Raw genomic sequence first — 21,228 nt, 5'->3', positions numbered from 1 at the left:
TAGTGAAGGTGATTCCATGACTTGCTACCAGTAATCTGTCCCTTAGGGACTACACTGCATAGTTTAGTCCCATATGGAATGTACACCTGCCATTTTCACCTTAAACCGTCTGATCTATATGGTCTTATTTATATGCAACTGTAATGTATGTAATGCATTTGTTTCACATTGTTCCTGTGGTGACCTGGACTCACAATTTGGTAGTTTAAATAAACATTTTGAAAAAAAAAAAATCTGTCAGTGTTTGGTTTCTGGCCCATTGAGAAGATGTAAATAAATGCAAAAAAAAAATAAAAAATGTACCTGCCTAAATGTTTAGAACTCAACTTTAACATCTGCCAAACATGCACTTCACCTTGGTCCACCCATAAACCACTGGTACAGGTATTAAGGTGGTTGTAAACCTCAGACTTGACATATAAACAAATCATATCCCTCTTGACTCAATTTAAGAGCACCAAATCCCCATCACACCAGTGCAACTTGTCATGAGATTTGATAGTTTCAAATCACATGACAAGCCCCACCCTATTGTCCGCAGTGAAAGTGCTCAGATCTAGTAGTTCTTGCATTACTTTATGCAAGGTCAGGTGTGACTTGGAAGACACCTGTGTGACTTCATGCACAGATGTCTTCCAAGTCACACCGGAATGCGACTTCAAGTGATGTCCCACGATTATAAAGTTGAATTCACTGTGACCGAAGTGTCATTTCTCTCTGCTACCTTACTCCTCTACTATCAGCATGAATCACTTCTGACAAGTTTTTCTGACACCAAGAGAAAAATGGTGACAGGGGAGGGATCTCCAGCTAATTGACAGTCAAAGCTCTGTTCCTGTGTAATGTGTGGAGAGCGTTGTGTCCCGTCCCTCCAATCAGCTGCCAGAGCTCTCCTCACTGACCTCTGCAAGTGCAACGTCAGCTCTCCCCCACTTTTCTCCGACAGCCCAGACAAACTTTATAAATTCTAGACTTTGAAAGGATGTAGAGAAATAAATGTCGCAGGTAAACATGTACAACTAATGTAGGGGGATTGTTTTCATCTCAGTGTATCATCTGAGGCCAGTCGTTTTACTATAAAGTAAATGGTATATGGAAGAGATTACAACCACATTAAGGCTTAATGTACACAGGATTTTACAACCTCTCCTGAACGATTTGACTTGACAGGTAGTAACCGGCGTTTAAAAACATCAGTTTTGCTGCGATAAAAACATGCCGCGTTTACAATAGTTTTCTTTTTCAAATAGTTAAAAATGTAAAAACTCCTGTAAACTAAAATGTGGCTAAACACGAGTTACCTCGTTTACAAGCTGTTACAGACGTTTGGAATTTCAAATGCCTCTGAACATCTGTCCTGAAATTTTTTGTTTGCTTTCCAAAAAATGCTTCTAAACCTTAACTGCCTAGAAACAAGTATAAACGACCCAGTGTACATGTACTGATAAGATAACAGAGGATAGTTCGGTGGCAGCTGAAAACCCACCCAACTGCTCCTAAGGTCAGTTTAAGGTTAGTTTAGCAGCAACAGTGTACATGACGCCTGAGGCCTCATTCAGACGGACAGACCGTTCGGGTCCGCCTGTCAGTTTTAACGGCGGACCTGAACGGCCGCCCATGCATCGCTATGGAGTGTCGGATGTCAGCGGAGACATGTCCGCTGACATCCGACCCGCTAAAAACAGACGTATGGGGGCCACGTCCCCATCCGTCCATGCGGATCGGATCGGGTAAGATCTGATGAAAACGGACATGCTGCCCGTTTTCATCAGATCGCTCCATAAGACACAGCGGTGCCCGACAAGCCCCTCCCCGCTCAGTGAGCAGAGAGGAGCTTGTCATCCGTCGGCTCAGCGGAGATCTGCGGACTGATCTCGCGATGAGCTGGCGGGAGCAGGCGGACTCCGTAGGAACGGAGTCCGCCTCGTGTGAATGGGGCCTAAAGGAGACTGAATGGCTTATGTGATGGTGAAAGTACTATTAGGGGAAAATTTAGATTCCAGAAAGCATCATCAAATACGCGATTGAACTAGGTTGAGGTTACAAGAAGAACATGACAGGTTCTCTTTAATGATACTGGGTGCAAAACTGCACATTGATCCTTTGGCTAACTGCGATCAGTTTACCGCACAGATACAGCAGTGCCTTCTGATAAAGCAACTCAAAAGAATTCCCACAATGCAAATCAGCCGAACTAGTTACATGATACTTTATAAAATGTAACCAAAGTTCAATGAATCGCTTCATTCAAAAACAATCCTTTTATCGACACAAGTTCTAGAAAAACTGAATTTAAATGCCACATTTTCATTACCTTTCCAGGGATAAAAAATAAGCTACAAGTCCATGGGTACAACAAAAGTTACATATTACCTTTATTGAACACACCAGCGCTCTCCGCTCCTTTTCACCTTGCAGTATCCCCTCAGCAAGCCATGCTGAGGAGGTACCTCCGGGTAGGCGCGCTCTCAAATCGGGCTGTGTGCGTCAATAGACACACAGCATAACTCTTCCATGTCCCCCACACAGGATTTGACTGACAGCAGCAGGAGCCAATGGCTTCATCTGTTTTCCTGTGTGAGGAAGAGGAAGCAATGGAGCTGCAGATGGGCCCAGCGCTGGATTGAGAAAGGACTCTGTCAGTAACAAGTGTTCCCACCTAGCTTTACATACACTTTACATTAGGGCCTATTTTCATAATCGATTATTGTTTCAATGAATCGGATACAAAATCTCAAAAAGTTTGGTGTATAATCTAGTTATTATGCAAAGTGAAAAAAAAATGATAATCTATTCTATATGTAATTTATATGCATATATCTATACGTAGTGGTAAATAGAAATAACCAGCTATATGGTTGGGGAGAAAAATATCTAATCCACTCAGGACAAAAGAGATATACAGTATATACTATTAGAGGTTGAATCTGGTACATAACGCAAGACTCAGAGATAAAAAAAAAAATGTAAGAAAAAAAAAAATACTTAAAGTGGAAGTAAACTCTTCAATTTGATAGTTACAAAAACAGTTAACATTCCCGGCATGCCGGAAATGCTAGCTGTCACATTTGTTTGTGCTCTCAACCAAACTGCCAAACCATCCAATGGCTGGTTTCATAACAGGTCACATGTACAGCATGATGGCAGTTGCAGATTAAACAGAGGTCAAGATGGCCGCTTCCTTGGCTGAAAACGATAGGTGGGTTTACTTCCACTTTAAAGCGGTTCTCCACCCTAAAGTGAAGTCCCGCTGATCGGAACCCTCCCCCCTCCGGTGTCACATTTGACACCTTTCAGGGGGGAGGGGGGTGCAGATACCTGTCTAAAGACAGGTATTTGCACCCACTTCCGGCCCGGCATTCACGGGCAAAAGACGGGCATTCCGTCACATCCCGTCGCCCCCCCCGTTGTGTGCTGGGAACACTCGTTTTCCAGCACACAGCGGGAGCCAATCGGCGGGCGCGGCGCGACTCGCGCATGCGCCGTAGGGAACCGGGCAGTGAAGCCGCAGCGCTTCACTTCCTGGTTCCCTCAGTGTGGATGGCGGGGGGGGCAGCAGAGAGACGAGCGATCGCTTGTGCTCTGCTGCGGACAGCGCTGGACTCCTAATATTAAAAGTCAGCAGCTGCAGTATTTGTAGCTGCTGGCTTTTAATATTTTTTCCCCGTGGCACATCCGCTTTAAGATCTAAAACACTGTTTTGCAGCTTTTCAGACAGGACTGTAATATCTTATGCATGACAGACTTTCTTGTCACAGGCATGTAGCTTGATACAAGCTACCTGCACCTGATGTCACTTATTCAACATTTTATTTTAATAATGTTTGTTCGCTTTTCTATCGAGAAAAGTTTTCTATTCTGGTCCTTTGAAAGCGAAAGTTGATTTGACCCCACTGTTTTTTTTTTTTTTCGGGAAGTGTATGTAGTTCCGAAATTACATTCATTTTAAAATTGAATGTTAAAAGCAAAGTCATTTAGTAGCAGCAGCATGCTTCTTTTTTATTCACCTGTCATGATGGGGTTAAAAAAACTAAAATTAGCCCTTTATGGTACAAAACCAGCAGATTATTATTTTATTATACACGATTTATATAGCGCCAACAGTTTACGCATCGCTTTACAATGTATAGGGGGGACAATTACAGTACAATACAGAAGGTACAAAAGGGACCTGCTTGTAGAGCTTACATTGTAAGGCAGTGGTTCTCAACCTTCTAGTGCTGTGACCCCTTGATAAAATTTCCCAAGTTGTGGGGACCCCTAACAGTAAAATTATTTTCATAGCGTGGGTTGAAAGCACTCAAGGCAAGACAAGTAATTTGCGCCCCTAACCCACGGACATTTAGCGCTCCCCGAGTGCCTTCCACTCGCACAGTATTAAAACCCCTTATGGTACATTTTAGGATGTACCCCTCTTTCTCTTTGTTCTCTTTTCTTTCCCTTTTATCTCTCTATCCTAATTCCTTGTTCCCCCCCCCCCCCCCCATCTTTTCCACTAACTGTCTTTCTTGCTCTCAATTTTTTTCCCTTTCGCTCCCTTTTTCTTTGTTCCTCCCCCTCTTATCTCCCTTCCTGGAAGAACAGTGCAGGCTTCAGGAACAGCCCAGGATTTGGTGGCCCCTGGCAAATCATCATTTGACCCCCGAGGGGGTCCCGACCCTCAGGTTGAGAACCACTGTTCTAAGGGGTGGTGGTACAAAAGGTAATAGCTGCAGAGAATGATTTGATGGGGGTGGTTTGAGACCAGTTCTTAGGTCAGTGTGGGGTAGGCTTCCCTGAATAAATGAGTTTTCAGGGATCTCCTAAAAGGTGGACAGGGTAGGAGCTGATCAGACATACCATGGCAGGGAGTTCCATAGGATGGGAGTGGTTCTGGAGAAGTCCTGTAGGTGAGCATGGGAGGAAGTAACAAGAGAGCTATGGAGCAGGAGGTCCTGAGAGGAGCGGAGGGAACGATTTGGGCAATATCTGCAGATGAGGCTGGTGACGTAGATGGGGGTGATGTGAATGGCCTTGTATGTTGTGGTTAGCATTTAGAATTTTATACGGTGGGGTAGGGGAAGCCAGTGAAGGGATTGGCAGAGAGGTGCAGCAGTCACAGATCCGTTAGTGAGGTGTATTAGTCCAGCAGCAGCATTCATAATAGACTGAAGGCGGGATAGCATGCGTAAGGGTAGGCTATTAAAGCGGGAGTTCACCCAATTATGTTTTTCTTTATCTTTTCCCCTTAGATGGATGCTCGTTTTGTCTAGGGGAATCGGCTAGTTGTTTTAAAATATGAGCCGTACTTACCGTTTTCGAGATGCATCTTCTCCGTCGCTTCCGGGTATGGGTCTTCGGGAGCGGGCGTTCCTTATTGATTGACAGGCTTCCGACGGTCGCATCCATCGCGTCACTAGTAGCCGAAATAAGCCGAACGTCGGTGCGGCTCTATACTGCGCCTGCGCACCGACGTTTGGCTTCTTTCGGAAAATCGTGACGCGATGGATTCGACCGTCGGAAGCCTCTTGGAAGACTGTCAATCAAAATAGGAACGCCCAGTCCGGCAGCCCATACCCGGAAGCGGCGGAGAAGATGCATCTCGTAAACGGTAAGTACGGATCATATTTTAAAACAACTAGCCGATTCCCCTAGACAAAACGAGCAGGAATCTAAGGGGAAAAAGTGTCATGTGCGGGTGAACCTCCGCTTTAAGGAGAGAGTTGCAGTAGTCAAGGTGGGAAATAATCAAGGAGTGAATAAGTTGCTTTGTGGTGTCATTAGTCAGGAAGGGTCAAATTCTGGAGATGTTGCAGAGGTTAAGGCGGCAGGATTTAGCCAGTGATTGGATGTGGGGCTGAAGGAGAGGTTAGAGTCAAGGATTACACCCAGCACCCTGGCATGTGTGGAGGGACCAATGGTTGTGTTCTTGATATTAAAAGGGGTTGTAAAGGTTCGTTTTTTATTTTCTAAATAGGTTCCTTTAAGCTAGTGCATTGTTGGTTCACTTACCTTTTCCTTCCATTTCCCTTCTAAATGTTTCTCCTCAGTAAGCTTGCCCCCCCCTCATTCATGGGGGTTAGTCAGCCAGAACAGCTTACTGAGGAGGAACAGGTAGTGAGAAATTCAGACAAAGGAAAAAAAAATTGGGTCTGGTTTTGTCCAACCTTTCTATCGCAACCCCCTCTGGTTCGATTCCTCTCCCACATGTCTCTCTTCCAAACTCCCTCCCTCCCAACCTACTCCCTCCAACACCTGGTCTCCAAATCAGCCAATTCCCTCCTACCCTCCAGTACCGTCCCCTCTCCTATTCAGGGCCAGCCCCCTCACTGCACTGTCAGTAATGAATGAGGAATGTAATTTAATAGTTATGTTGTGATGCAGTTTGAGTGCAACACTCCGTTTTTTCATTATTATTTTAAATAAACAATTTTTTATGATTTTATCCGATCAAAACAATAAATCAACCAACTAATCGATTATGATACTATTCATTCACTGCAGCCCTAGGACAGATAGATCTGGGTGTCGTCGGCATAGGAGGTGGTATTGGAAGCCATGGGGGGTTACCAACTGGCCCAAGGAAGAGGGATAGAGCGAGAATAGGAGGGGCCCAAGGACGGAGCTTTGGGGTACACCAAACAGGAAGAGGAGCGGAGGAGACTGAGTTGTAAGTGACACTGAAATAGGTAGGAGGATAACCAGGATAAAATCAGACTCACGGAGGCCAAAGCAGTGTAGTTTGCTGAGAAGGAGCAACTGTGTCAAAGGCAGCAGAGAGGTCTAAGAATATGAGTATGGTCTAATGGCCATTGATTTTTAGCAGTCAGTAGGTCATTGGTGAGTTTTAGTAGGGCAGTTTCAGTAGAATGTTGCAAAAGCCGGACTGTAGGGGGGGGGGGGGGGGGGGGGGGGTTGGTCGAGAAGGTTATTGTCAGTAAGGTAGCGACTCATTCATTTATGAGGCTACTGCTTTATGAGGCTACTGCTTTATGAATCTTCCTTGTTGTTGATGATGGGTTGCCATCACAATAGCGTGCACTTCCGCCGCCGCCGCTCGTTGTGATGGCAACCCAACTAGTTGACGGCGCGGCAGCAGTCTTGCGCATGCGCGAGAATGGGGCGGGACGCTGGAGCTTTCTGACGCGTCATCCCCAGTATTCCCGGAACTAATTGCTTGTGGGCTTCACAATGCCCACAAGCAAAATGGGAACGATCAGCACACAAGAATATAAAGTGTGCGTTTGAAAGAACTCGGCAGAACTTTGAAATCTAGTAATTGACGATATAGAGATATATAGAATGAGAGATGAATGTACATAGTTTGAAAAACGTGAGTGGAACCCCGCTTTAAGTTATTCAAACAGGTGGGGTTTAAGTGAGGCTTTTTTTTTTTTTTTTTTTAGGTATTGGGGTAACCAGTTCATATGTGAGCGGGGAAGAAAAGGTGCCGGAGGAAAAAGAGGCTGAAGATGTGGGTTAGGGAGTTGAGGATAGAGCGGGAAGGTGGTCGCAGCAATTGACAGGTAGTGAGGTGGGGGTTCATTTATACTGTGAAACACTGCCTTCAGAGTGCACCCTATTATATTGCGTTTAGGAGGTAGGGAAAAAAAAAAAAACCTGGCTCGTTTAAAACGCTGACTTTTTCAGCCAACAGAACTTAGTTTTTTAAGCCCAGTGTGCATGGGCCCTTACATTATCACACTTTAAAAGGATACTACTTACATTATAATGTAAAATATACAGTAAATATAAAACTTCTAAAACCATAAAGGTCCAAAGTTCAAATAAAACACTGTAGCAGCGCTATTCCCAGACCAGCGTCTGAAACACTTCTATATGTCCATAATATATAGGAAATCAGATGATAGGCAGAGAAAATCTTCAATTAGTGCTTCCTTCACCAAAGGGGGCGTTCACCACGTGAGGGGATAAACCCCTTAAGGGGATGCACTCACCACAAGTAAGTAAAAGTAAAGCCTTGAGCATATGTCTCTCTGTATCTCCTGGATGTTGCACTCTCCACCAGCCAATGTGTTTATGTTCAATCAAATCGCCATCACATGGAAACAGAGGGAACTCAAATAGTGTGATATTGTTTTAAATAAATGTAAGTTTTATTGAGCCCCAAACACATCCCTTAATACATTCAGCGTACCATAAATATAATAATGACAAGCATAGATAACAAATAGATGCCAGTACTGTGCCTGTGAGTCTTTCTGGCCGGACAGCGCAGTGTGCTAAGAGCAGACTTTTTTTCTCCTGTTCCTGGTTCCAAAAAAGGCTGTACACAGTGTTAGGTCATTGGATTAGCGTCACGCCCTGACGTTTCGTCCTTAATCGACTTCTTCTGAGGGCGTGACTAGGCTAATCCATGACCCAGTATTAGTATCCCCCCGTGGAGCGCATCTCTGCTCTCATTGGCTCTTTAGCGGTCACGTGTGCGTGTCATGTTGCACATGCGCACACGCGATCCGTAACTGCAGCCTGGGAGGAGGAGTAGTTTGACCAGCAAGTGGAGCGTGTCTCCTCTCTTACTGGCCAGCTACAATCACGTGCGCGCGTCATGTCGCACATGCGCCCTACGCGACCGGAGCCAACCCAGGGCGGAAGAGTAGCATCAACAAGTGAAGGGCATCTCCTCGCCCATTGGTCGGAACGGGCCACGTGAGCGCATCACGCCGCGCATGCGCGCACTCGCTTAATTCTATAAATCATACAGTTGAGGGGCTAAAACATTTATACAACCTACATTTTCAAGGATATACCTTAATATTGATAAAGCATAGCGGTACTCTAAACCTAATGCATTTACATCTAACAACATCATGGTTATAATACCGTGGGTATATTTATACACAGCAACGTTTCAAGATATGATGATAAAATCAACTTATAAAATATGATGACATTATTTAAAATATATCATATTGTTAAAAAAGAGAAAGAATAACCCCATTTAAGAAAGGATAAAATACACCATGAGAGTTACAATCAACGCACATGACTAAAAAGTATACTTAAAATGGTGTATAAATGAAGGACCATGCATAACATGCATTATAAAATCAGAAAATAATAAATATTATATATATTGTATATAAAATATATAAAATCAATAAGAGAATAAACCTGAGCCTGAGAAAACTTATTAAGCGTTACTAATAAAACAATTAATGTCCAATTCTATATTGAGGCCTTTGGGCGCTAAAGCATCAGTAGAAAAAATCCAACGAGTTTCCCGTTTGGACAATTCACGTACCCTATGTGAGCCTCTCCAATTTTTTTCGAGGTGCTCCACACCCCAAAATTGAAGCCCAGAGGGATCTTGCTTGTGTTTAAGCTTAAAATGCCATGACACATTATGGTCCTTATAGCCTGACCGAATATTGTTAATGTGTTCTAAGATACGTACTTTCAGCTTTCTTTTGGTGCGACCAATATAAAGGAGGTCACATGGGCATTTTAAAGCATACACCACATAGTCTGTATTGCAGGTCATAAATTGTTCTATTTTAAATTCCTGGTTATTAGATGGAGACAGGAATCTATCTATTCCCCTTAATGGTCTTGATATGGACTGACATGCTTTACATCTTTTGCAGGCAAAGAAGCCATTCTGGTCCCAAAAGGACTTTGGTTTAGCAGGGGGATCCAGAACCTTTTTAACTATCCGGTCTCCATGGTTGGTTGATTTCCGGTAGATAAATTGAGGGTTTTGGGGAAGAGCATTCCCTATTTTCTTATCCAACTTTAAGACATGCCAATGTTTATTAAATATCGCCTCTACTTCTTTATATTGCATATGATACTGTGATATAAACCCCCATTCTTTACTATTTGTAATACTAGTTTCAGAAATAGGTTTTGGTTGTAAACACTTATCCCTTGGTATAGCCAATATCACAGTATCATATGCAATATAAAGAAGTAGAGGCGATATTTAATAAACATTGGCATGTCTTAAAGTTGGATAAGAAAATAGGGAATGCTCTTCCCCAAAACCCTCAATTTATCTACCGGAAATCAACCAACCATGGAGACCGGATAGTTAAAAAGGTTCTGGATCCCCCTGCTAAACCAAAGTCCTTTTGGGACCAGAATGGCTTCTTTGCCTGCAAAAGATGTAAAGCATGTCAGTCCATATCAAGACCATTAAGGGGAATAGATAGATTCCTGTCTCCATCTAATAACCAGGAATTTAAAATAGAACAATTTATGACCTGCAATACAGACTATGTGGTGTATGCTTTAAAATGCCCATGTGACCTCCTTTATATTGGTCGCACCAAAAGAAAGCTGAAAGTACGTATCTTAGAACACATTAACAATATTCGGTCAGGCTATAAGGACCATAATGTGTCATGGCATTTTAAGCTTAAACACAAGCAAGATCCCTCTGGGCTTCAATTTTGGGGTGTGGAGCACCTCGAAAAAAATTGGAGAGGCTCACATAGGGTACGTGAATTGTCCAAACGGGAAACTCGTTGGATTTTTTCTACTGATGCTTTAGCGCCCAAAGGCCTCAATATAGAATTGGACATTAATTGTTTTATTAGTAACGCTTAATAAGTTTTCTCAGGCTCAGGTTTATTCTCTTATTGATTTTATATATTTTATATACAATATATATAATATTTATTATTTTCTGATTTTATAATGCATGTTATGCATGGTCCTTCATTTATACACCATTTTAAGTATACTTTTTAGTCATGTGCGTTGATTGTAACTCTCATGGTGTATTTTATCCTTTCTTAAATGGGGTTATTCTTTCTCTTTTTTAACAATATGATATATTTTAAATAATGTCATCATATTTTATAAGTTGATTTTATCATCATATCTTGAAACGTTGCTGTGTATAAATATACCCACGGTATTATAACCATGATGTTGTTAGATGTAAATGCATTAGGTTTAGAGTACCGCTATGCTTTATCAATATTAAGGTATATCCTTGAAAATGTAGGTTGTATAAATGTTTTAGCCCCTCAACTGTATGATTTATAGAATTAAGCGAGTGCGCGCATGCGGGGCGTGATGCGCTCACGTGGCCCGTTCCGACCAATGGGCGAGGAGATGCCCTTCACTTGTTGATGCTACTCTTCCGCCCTGGGTTGGCTCCGGTCGCGTAGGGCGCATGTGCGACATGACGCGCGCACGTGATTGTAGCTGGCCAGTAAGAGAGGAGACACGCTCCACTTGCTGGTCAAACTACTCCTCCTCCCAGGCTGCAGTTACGGATCGCGTGTGCGCATGTGCAACATGACACGCACACGTGACCGCTAAAGAGCCAATGAGAGCAGAGATGCGCTCCACGGGGGGATACTAATACTGGGTCATGGATTAGCCTAGTCACGCCCTCAGAAGAAGTCAATTAAGGACGAAACGTCAGGGCGTGACGCTAATCCAATGACCTAACACTGTGTACAGCCTTTTTTGGAACCAGGAACAGGAGAAAAAAAGTCTGCTCTTAGCACACTGCGCTGTCCGGCCAGAAAGACTCACAGGCACAGTACTGGCATCTATTTGTTATCTATGCTTGTCATTATTATATTTATGGTACGCTGAATGTATTAAGGGATGTGTTTGGGGCTCAATAAAACTTACATTTATTTAAAACAATATCACACTATTTGAGTTCCCTCTGTTTCCATGTGATGGCGATTTGATTGAACATAAACACATTGGCTGGTGGAGAGTGCAACATCCAGGAGATACAGAGAGACATATGCTCAAGGCTTTACTTTTACTTACTTGTGGTGAGTGCATCCCCTTAAGGGGTTTATCCCCTCACGTGGTGAACGCCCCCTTTGGTGAAGGAAGCACTAATTGAAGATTTTCTCTGCCTATCTATCAGCACTATCATCTGATTTCCTATATATTATGGACATATAGAAGTGTTTCAGACGCTGGTCTGGGAATAGCGCTGCTACAGTGTTTTATTTGAACTTTGGACCTTTATGGTTTTAGAAGTTTTATATTTACTGTATATTTTACATTGTTTTCCAGTTTTAAGCAGCAGCTTTTATCTTGTTTGTTTATCTGAATACCTGTGCCCAATATTACCTCAGTTTGCATCTTAAGCGCAGAGCAGGGCTGTAATTTAGAAGGAAGGGCGACATCAGCTATTTTGAGCGTATACTTACATTATAAACCTTGTAACAGCACCAGATGATGCCGTGAATATTACAGAACATCCAGTATATAGCAGTTTGGAACATCTACACACACGCAGTATATATTAATAAAAAATGACATGAAAACACAAAAGCTCACTGCTCATGAACAAGCTAGCACTGCAGTGAGGCAGTTTGTAGCAGAATCATGATGAAAGCAGTGACACACTTCTAGGACAGGTCATGTCACCTTGTGAGCGAAGAATGTGTTAATGTAGCTTGAGGCTCCACTTACTTTGTACAAAGCCCCCTCTAGTGGCTAAACAATTAGGATTAAACAGATTAGGGATAAACATCTGAAATCCAATTTCAAGCCTGGAAAATTTGACAACTTCAGAAATCCAAATAAACTAGAACTTTGTTCTACTATGAAAAGAACACACAATAAAAAGGAGGGGGAATAATTATATAAAGAGATTAATACAAGAAAGAAATATGACTACTAACCAGCATAACTATTCGTCAAGTTATTACACAACATCCACAGACTTGGGACCTAGCTCCTTTGGCCCCTGTCCGATTAGGTCGGCTTGTCAGATTTTCAGGCGGACCTGATCGGACTTGCACTCTCCCCTAGCGGACACAACAAGGTGAGGGACATGGCGACAGCAAGTGAGTGGATGCCCGCTAACAGGTGCTGCCATGATGGATCTGAAATGACAGGTGCTTTTTAACCACTTGTCAACCTGCTGCCATCATTATACTGCAGTAGGTTGGCACGATCCCGTGAACCTTCGTAGCTGCAAGTCGTTCATTTAAGCGGAATAGCGGAGGCACGTGCCTGCTGCACTGCAGGGGTGCCGATGCTCGTGACAGGTGGTCGCGATGACCGCCGGCCACGAACGATCGCGGGCACGAGGCAGAACTGGCACTTGCGTGTGTAAACACACTCATCCCTGTTCTGTTGAGATGCAGATCGTGAGTTCCTACAAGCTGGGAACATTGATCTTTCATCTAATATAGTCAGTCCCCTCCCCCTACAGTTAGAACACATAGTCTGGGAACATAATTAACCCCTTGATTGCCCCCTATTTTTAACCCCTTCCCTGCCAGTGAAATGTACACAGTAATCCGTGCATTTTTTAGCGCTAATCGCTGTATAAATGTAAATGGTCCCAAAAATGTGTCAAAAGTGCCCGATGTGTCTGCCACAATATTGCAGTACTGATAAAAATAAAAAAAAACAGATTGCCGCCATTACAAGTAAAAAAATTAAAATAGTAATAATAATAATAATGCCATAAATCTATCCTCTAGTTTGTAGACACCAACTTTTGCGCAAGCCAATCAATATACGCTTATTGTGATTTTTAATACCAAAAATATGTATAAGAATACATATCAGCCTAAACTGAGAAAAAAATAAAACAAAATTGGGGATATTTGTTATAGCAAAAAAAGTACAAATACCGTATTTATCAGCATATAACAGGCACAGGCGTATAACACGCACCTTCATTTTAAGAGAGAAGATTCAGGGAAACAAATTTTTTGAATTCAAATAAAGAACTTTGAAGAAAAATAAGGGTCAGTAACCATCAATGCAGCTTGATTAATGCCCATCTGCAGCCTCAAAATTGCCCATCAATGCAGCTTGAATAATGCCCATCTGCAGCCTCCCCATTGCCATGAATGCAGCCTGATCAATGCAAATCTCAGGGAGGGGGCGGGATGAGCGCAGTCAGATTACATATAGCGAGAATCTCCTGTTTACTTAGCGGCCTGTTTAATACAATACAAAGTCCCACCTCCTGGACTGGCTTCTATGATAGACAGAACACTGGTCCAATGCCGGCCCAGGAGGCGGGACTTCCTATTACAGAGGTCGCTGAGTAAACAGGAGATTCTCGCTGCATGTAATCAGACGGTGTTTGTCCTGCCCCCCTCCCCGTTCTCTCCGAGGCAGCTCAAACTGCAGTATAACACGCACACTCTATTTGCAACCGATTTGCAGGGTGAAAAATTGAGTGTTATAAGCCAACAAATACAGTAGGTGTTTTTTTCAAAAGAGTCGCTATTTTTTTGGTTATAGCTCAAAAACCTAAAAACCGCAGAGGTGCTCAAATACCACCAAAAGAAAGCTCCATTTGTGGGGAAAAAAGGATGTCAATTTTGTATGGCTACGATGTTGCACGACCGTGCAATTGTCAGTTAAAGCGATGCAGTGCCATAAAGCAAAAATTGGCCCGGTCATTGAGCAGCCAAAATTTCCGGGGCTGACTTTGGGGGCGATTTCAATAGACATCTGTGCATGAACCTGCACAGATGTCTGTCAAATCACTGTGCAAGTTCAAACCCGGCCTCAGTGTGAATGTAGACTAAAACCTAGAAGTGAATTGGTTTCTGTGCAAAACTGCCAATTAACCCCAGTCAGTCAAGCTTAATTTTGAAAGATGCAGAAAAGGTAACTGTCTAGGGCGCCTCAAACTTTAGCTGAAAGCTGCAAGAAAAACACCCCAGGCTGTGCCAACCCCCAGCAGACCTGTGACCATGCCAAACACCACCTAATCATTCTAAACACAACATGCAGTACATGTGTGCTGAGAAGTGCAAATTCTGAGTCCAAGTGTGGAAACTACCAGTAATCACCACAAAACCTCGGCAGGATTGTGGAAGAGGGGGGTGTTCTAATATGTATCCATTAAGTGATTTAACAAGGTATTCTCTCCCTTTCCACCAGCCTTAATTCTGAGCCCTCTTAGCCCCTACATGACCATCAGAAAGGATGGAGGGTCTTCAAACACTGGCTACTGGCCTATAAGAAAAATAGCATTTGAGAAATGCTTGCTGATGTGCAGGAATACAGGACGGAGGCAATAATAAGAAGAGCTAATTTTTCTTAACCCCTTCCCGATCAGCCGCCACAGTTTTACTGTGGCAGGTTGGCTCCCCTGGGCGACCAGAAGTAGCTGCACGTTGGTTTGCCTTTTGACCACTAGGGGGCACACGAACGCAGCGTGACGCCAGAGCCGATGACCGCCAGGCACCCGCGATTGCTCCACACAGAGACCACTCAGTGTAAACAGACAGATCTTCGTGCTGTCAGGGGTGAGGAGAGTGATCGGCCTCCTCATCCAGGCAGTCCCATACCCCCCAGTTAGAATCACTCCCTAGGACACAGTTAACCCCTTGATCTCTTCACTTCTTACATAGAATTGGGGAAATGCGGTTTTGTGATCGGGAGGGGTGATGATTCTTTAACGATTAATCGTGCAGCTCTACTAGAAGGTGCTTACTAAATCAAGACTTGTAGAACTTCTTTGATATATTAGTTATCACAGTTATAACAAACTACAACAATTGGGGGGTATTCCAACACTTCTATCTACTAAAAAAGGTTGCCTCTTTATTTTCGGTAACCATATACTGGTACTGAAGGTTTTATCTGGAAAGTATGGGAAATGTGTTCTTTTCTGAATTTATAGGGTTTAAAAATGTCCGATCTTCTAAATAGGTTATAATTTGCACCACATGTAACAAAATGTATAGATTACACAATCCTTCGGGTGGACAAAATTACACACAGCCACTAATAATTTCAATCTAAGGGTCAAAAGTGTCCCATAAAAGACATGCTGTTACCATTAGCAGGGCTGCAACAAAGACAAGATTTGTAATTTTTACCATACCATAGGCAAGATGCATAAGGGCTACTAAGGCTGTCCTAGTTTGGATTTAAACTTTACATTCAGATAAGAAACTTGACCAAAATTTAGCTCTGGGCAGACAATTAAATATTTCATATCACAATCTGGGCTTTTAAAACCTAGAGGGCTTGTTCAAACTATGTACAGAGTCCCACATTTCTCTGCACTAAAAAAAATGTAGATCTCTGCAAAGGCACATAGAAAACAATTAGGTCTCATTCATAAGAAGAGATTTGATCCATGCCCTGTACCCAGGGATGCACAGGTGTTCTGTATATACCGGTGTGGGTGATCCTACTCATGTTTTCTGGGACACACGTGATATTGGTGTGGGTACAGGTGCGTTCAGGGCTGTCCATGCAGCCACTGAATCCCAATAGACAGCTATAGAAGTGCTGGCACAGGGATATCCGCAAAACCTATGCATCCCCATGCCAGTAAAATATGTCCCTGCACAGGGCACAGATCAAATCACCTTGTTTTCCATGTGCCCTTTTCACGATATAGCTAAATCTTAAGTACGGTACATAGGCGTGCTGTTCTGGGAAATTTGTGAATGGTGGATGCAGTCTTGTCTTCTCGGACCTGTCAGTGCCCCAGATGACTGCGGGGGGGGGACCGCTTAGGTGTTCGGAACAGAAGTGGGAGCGAGTACCTGTCAAAATCAGGTACCCGCTCCCCACCTTCGCTCCTCAAAAGTGACAATTTTTCAAGAGGAGCGGTGGGACAAGTCCTTAAAGCGGAACTTCCCTTTTGAAATCGTGCAAGTACATCTGAACTCGCACAAATTTGAAAGCTGCATTTCTTTGGGGGCCACTTGAAAGATCTGTGCTGGTTCATGCACTGATGTCTATTGAAATCGCCCCCAAAAAGTAGTGCAGGGACTACTTCTGGAAATCAGTGCGGCGCCACAAAGTCGACGTTGAACCATTTGGGATGCTCCTATTGTTGGCAATAGGCTTCGATTTGACCTGTCAAATCGCATGTCAAATCACGCAGGTGAGAATGGGGGATAAATCCCTAAGTGAATCTGTGCAACCAATAGCAGTTGTAAAACATCCCAGTGTACACCGTTTGTACAATTTACGCTATTAAGTACAATCAAAGCAACAGGAAAATTCTCTACAGGAAAAACATGGTCATATTACAAGAAAAAAAAAAAAAACATCTATCATAGACACATCCTCCCTCAACAATCACATCCACGAAGAACGCTACCAAGAACAGGCATCCACCATTAATTTTGTAATGTGTTGAGCAGGATGCCGAGGGGCCACCCACAACCCGGGAGCACCAGAGAGCGAAGAGGAGCACCAACTGCCAAGGCATTGAGGAATTGGGTAGGTAATTTACCTTATGAGCCAGGGTTTGTCAATTCCCTAATCAAGGTAAATAGGATGCTAAGCATAATGCCTATGTATTAACATGTGTGATAGCGCACTTGGTCCCAATTCATTCACACCAACCCATGTGCCCCACCTCCAGGTCTTCATCACTTTAAAAAATATCTTACCAATCCTGCCTTGCTTTACCCATTGCCATGCAATGCTGTCCAGGCCACAGCCCCTGTCCAGTGCTCCTACATGTCCATTTTTCCAAACAATGTGCACACACCAAATAAGTCCGTTCTATGTAAGCACAGGAGCACCTTTCAGAATACAGAGAAAAACAAACTGGATCACTCTTCTACCGCGGGCAAAACTTGGCAGTGCAAGGTAAGATTTTATGTGGCAAATGATAAGCTGGGTCTGGAAGGATAACGGCACAGTGGTAGATATCACACTTAAACTGACTGATTTCTTATAACACGTAGATTGCTTTTATCTCTCACTACCCTTGGCATTTTAAAGAATCGGGTTCCCCCAGCACTGAAGCATGAAGTCCATTTTAGTTAAAGAGCAGTGTCAGCGATACCTGGAAAGGTACCTTCTACCTTCCCTAAAAGAGTAATAAAAAACAAGGGTCAAAGGTGATCTCTGCTTGTCAATGTAGAGGACTTCTAGTCAATGACATCACTCCTGTCAGTGTTAAGAATATCCCTCAGACAAGTCTATTGGAAAATCTTCTCATTGACATACGCTGAGGCAGCTGGAGGACCTGGAGGAGGTGCTCAGACCAGGACCTAAAAGACAATAATGACAGGCAAGCAAGTGACATGAGCAGCTCAGCCCCCCTCACCCTCCCTTATGATCCAGTCTATCTGCACATCCCTTATGAAGGGAGCACATTTCCCAATACTGCTTTTCCCCGAGTGTCTCCTTAAATTGAAACCTTTATAGGTCAGTTATTTCAACGTGTGAATAATGGTACAAAATGTTGTTTCCTTTGCACCAAATCTCTTTTTCCCCAGGCAGGGGAGGGTTAGAATCTCAGACCTTGTCAGTATAGTATATCACTTGTAGCCAAAACAGGATGTTTTTAGTCGTGCTAACCTTTCTGGTGACCTGTATGTTCAAATGCCATGGCTTCACTACTCCCCTGCCCCAAGGCTGAATGGGTTTAACAACATTTCCTCTTCTGTATGCAGTGGTTCCTCCCACCAGCTCATTCATCTTTTAGTGGCATATGATAGCGGCAGGAACCAATGTGCAATAGGGATGTGATGACAGATGGAGACACACAATGCCATTGTGATCACAAATACACACTGCTGGAAAGTGACCTTGGGCAGAGACCCCCTGGTTCGGGTGGTCTGGCCCAGGAGCCACGCTTTCTGGTAGCACACTTGGTTGAGGAAAGACATGGTGACCTACCAAGAAAACTATGGGGAGCAGGTTCTCAAGCATATCGGACATGGTTCAAGCGCTGGCCAACAGAACTGCACAGTAAAATATGGAATAAATATCAGGAGACAGACAGACAGATTATATATATATATATATACATACACACACACACATATATATATATTTACACACACACACATACACACTCCCTAGAATTGGGGGCTAACCCCCTGCCCTTTAGGGGTTTTTGTACCCTTGTCGCTTTCATTACCACCCCTTCGAAAAAGCAATCCACAAGGTGATAGGTTGTCTTCTGGATGCCCGTAAGCCTGCAGCACTGTGCTGTAACTGCGTGTATGGTGCTGCATCATGGTTCCAGTCACTTACATGCACTGCATTTGGTGGTGGTACTGCCTGCCTAATGCAAACTGTGGTATCATTTTTGCTCATTGATTCTGGGTGCGGATAAGTAGTAGTGGTGTGTGGCACTGAGGACGCTAAAGCAGTGGTGTGTGGCACTGAGGAGGCTAAAGCAGTGGTGTGTGGCACTGAGGACGCTAAAGCAGTGGTGTAGAGAAATGATGAAGCAGTGTTGTGTAGCACTGAGGACGCAAGGCAGTGGTGTGTAGCACTGAGGACACAAGACAGTGGTGTGTAGAACTGATGAAGCAGTGTTGTGTAGCACTGAGGACACAAGACAGTGGTGTGTAGCACTTATGAAGCAGTGGTGTGTGGCACTGGGGACACAAGGCAGTGTGTTGTGTGGCACCGGGGACACAAGGCAGTGTGTTGTGTGGCACCGGGGACACAAGGCAGTGTGTTGTGTGGCACCGGGGACACAAGGCAGTGTGTTGTGTGGCACCGGGGACACAAGGCAGTGTGTTGTGTGGCACTGGGGACACAAGGCAGTGTGTTGTGTGGCACTGGGGACACAAGGCAGTGTGTTGTGTGGCACCGGGGACACAAGGCAGTGTGTTGTGTGGCACTGGGGACACAAGGCAGTGTGTTGTGTGGCACTGGGGACACAAGGCAGTGTGTTGTGTGGCACTGGGGACACAAGGCAGTGTGTTGTGTGGCACTGGGGACACAAGGCAGTGTGTTGTGTGGCACTGGGGACACAAGGCAGTGTGTTGTGTAGCACTGGGGACACAAGGCAGTGGTGTGTGGCACTGAGGACACAAGGCAGTGTGTTGTGTAGTACTGGGGACACAAGGCAGTGGTGTGTGGCACTGAGGACACAAGGCAGTGGTGTGTGGCACTGAGGACACAAGGCAGTGTGTTGTGTAGTACTGGGGACACAAGGCATTGTGTTGTGTAGCACTGGGGACACAAGGCAGTGTGTTGTGTGGCACTGGGGACACAAGGCAGTGTGTTGTGTGGCACTGGGGACACAAGGCAGTGTGTTGTGTGGCACTGGGGACACAAGGCAGTGTGTTGTGTAGCACTGGGGACACAAGGCAGTGTGTTGTGTAGCACTGGGGACACAAGGCAGTGTGTTGTGTGGCACTGGGGACACAAGGCAGTGTGTTGTGTGGCACTGGGGACACAAGGCAGTGTGTTGTGTGGCACTGGGGACACAAGGCAGTGTGTTGTGTGGCACTGGGGACACAAGGCAGTGTGTTGTGTGGCACTGGGGACACAAGGCAGTGTGTTGTGTGGCACTGGGGACACAAGGCAGTGTGTTGTGTGGCACTGGGGACACAAGGCAGTGTGTTGTGTGGCACTGGGGACACAAGGCAGTGTGTTGTGTGGCACTGGGGACACAAGGCAGTGTGTTGTGTAGCACTGGGGACACAAGGCATGGTGTTGTGTAGCACTGGGGACACAAGGCAGTGTGTTGTGTGGCACTGGGGACACAAGGCAGCGGTGTGTGGCACTGGGGACACAAGGCAGCGGTGTGTGGCACTGAGGAAGCAGTGTGGTCCGTCATGCACACCCTGACACACTCATCACCCATAAGGCCCAGTGCGGGGGAGGAGAGGGCGCGCTGGGTGACAGGGTGTCCTCGTACCACGTGGCCCCCATACACACTGTGACACCCCGGTGACTGGCACACTGTACATACACAACGTGTGATAATAAACGACAGCCTGTCACACACATTTAGAAAAGAGGAAGCTCCCCTGACAGACACACACACATTCACACTGCTGCCACTGACCCGGCGTTGAGGCCCCCGGTGCGGGCGGTCAGGCCCGGGATCCACGCTCTCCGGTAGCTCTGTTCTCCGCCCGCTGTATCCGGCGGCCCGCTCGGTTTATCACCTGAGGCCCATGATGGCTGCGAGGCCCGAGACCTGCGGAGAGTGACAGGAGGAGAGAACACGAGACAAGCGGGAGACACACAGCACAGCAGTGCACTGGAGAAGTGGGAGGGGATACCATAGAGAGGATGGAGGGAGGAGGAGGAGAGTGCACCATTGTACACACAGGGAGGAGGAGAAGGTGGTGTGCAGAGGGAGGAAAGTGCATACAGAACACGGTGTGCTGGAAACACTGTCAGATGACACAACAATGGAGACGGATGGCAGAAGGACAACCTCCATAGTGGGGAAATATATGAGGACATACACCTGTCATAGGAGAAGAATGGAGGCCTGAAGAGCCATTTTCACTACATGTGGCTCAGTGAATGTACACAGCTTGCCAATGAATGGTGACCTCCCCTAGGTCCTCTCTGAATGCAGTGGGC

At 44.8% G+C, this 21,228-nt stretch overlaps 1 protein-coding gene across 2 annotated transcripts in view; it reads right to left on the bottom strand.

Annotated features, from left to right (window-relative positions):
- Positions 1 to 20,941, bottom strand: part of ATP13A3 (ATPase 13A3) — a 156,796-nt gene extending 135,855 nt beyond the window's left edge. For both annotated transcript variants that reach the window (XM_040349508.1, XM_040349511.1), the window contains exon 1: positions 20,699 to 20,941. The gene's annotated coding sequence lies outside the window, so the exon portion shown is untranslated. The remainder of the gene's footprint in view (positions 1 to 20,698) is intronic.
- Between the last annotated feature and the right edge of the window lie 287 nt (positions 20,942 to 21,228).

The sequence above is a fragment of the Rana temporaria genome, chromosome 4, assembly GCF_905171775.1.
Source record: "Rana temporaria chromosome 4, aRanTem1.1, whole genome shotgun sequence".
Classification (NCBI taxonomy): domain Eukaryota; kingdom Metazoa; phylum Chordata; class Amphibia; order Anura; family Ranidae; genus Rana; species Rana temporaria.
This window is presented reverse-complemented; position numbering and strand designations above follow the sequence as displayed.